The sequence below is a fragment of the Gavialis gangeticus genome, unplaced genomic scaffold (genome assembly GCF_001723915.1).
Source record: "Gavialis gangeticus isolate Ggan-Ray unplaced genomic scaffold, GavGan_comp1, whole genome shotgun sequence".
NCBI classification, from domain to species: Eukaryota; Metazoa; Chordata; order Crocodylia; family Gavialidae; genus Gavialis; species Gavialis gangeticus.
In genome coordinates, this window is record NW_017729025.1 from 112,545,960 (window position 1) to 112,547,076 (window position 1,117).

A 1,117-nucleotide genomic window follows, 5' to 3' on the forward strand; every position below is an offset into this window, starting at 1 on the left:
GTCTAACCATGACATAAGATTTCTGCATCATGAATGGGGAGTCCTCATTACTGGCTCCGGGGAACTGCTCAGCTTCCCAACCCCCAGTCTTATGCTTGGATGATTATTACAAAATCCATTGCATGAGGATCCATTGCATGAGGATTCTAGTCTATTAGGCTTAGCATAGTCCAGATCCAGGCTTAGTAAAAGGGGGAGGTGGGACTGAAATGGCTTCCTCACGGACCGAAGAGGTGCACTCGCGGATTGCTACACCTTAAAGGGAAAATTGCCAGGAAGGACCCTGGTATTCAGTCCTTGGGCTCCTTTAGATCCACGGGCCCACTGAATCCAGGCCAGCAGCTAATCTTAAATCAGGAGCTTCTTTTACAGAGCTGCATCTTCCTTCTAAATGATTTCTGGATGTGCCAGCCAATTTATAACTTCTGAGCTAGGCTGATAACTTACAGCCATCCAGATTCTCCCACTGCAAATTTTTCTTTAGGACTGACCAATAGCAGTACAAGCTTTGCATTCTTTTGATAAGGTTTTTACTACACCACAGGGCCTACTACAACTTCTGCAAAGCTTTGCTAAATTTACTAGGCCTCATACTACATACAAGGCCTAACTACATCTTTGACTTAATTTTCAGCTGCCGTACCCCAGCATGCCAGAATGCTGTGCAGCCCTGGGCTGTACTGTCCGCTCCAGCAGAGCACAGGTAGCTCCATCTCCAGTTGTCACAGAGTTGAGGCACTAAAGCTCTGCTCCCTAGTCTGCTTCCTTCCAGTGCCTCTGAGCCTGGCAGGATGGGGGTGAGGGGGAGTGCGGCAGGAAAATGGGACCCTGGGCCCTCCTAGCCCTAGTCTATACAGCACAAGAGGAAGGAAAGCCCCCATGGTGGGAGCTTGCTCCCCCAGTGGGGGCTTTTTTCATTGATGCTGGGTAGATCCTGGGGGTTGTTACCAGGCTGGGGGTGGATGTTCTTCCCCTCCCTTCCCCCTGCTTCTCTGTCAGGGTGGCAGAGCTGAGTAGCTCCAAGCCCCACTCGCTGGGCTTGGGTGGGATGGGGAGTGAAAAGCCCCCCAGTGGGGCATTTTTCTTCATGTCATGCAGACTCCAACTATGGGGGCCA

At 50.9% G+C, this 1,117-nt stretch overlaps 1 protein-coding gene across 4 annotated transcripts in view; it reads left to right on the forward strand.

The window, feature by feature from the left end:
• SHANK2 (SH3 and multiple ankyrin repeat domains 2) overlaps nucleotides 1–1,117 on the forward strand; it is an 856,646-nt gene that overhangs the window by 539,168 nt on the left and 316,361 nt on the right. The gene's annotated exons all lie outside the window — the stretch shown is intronic.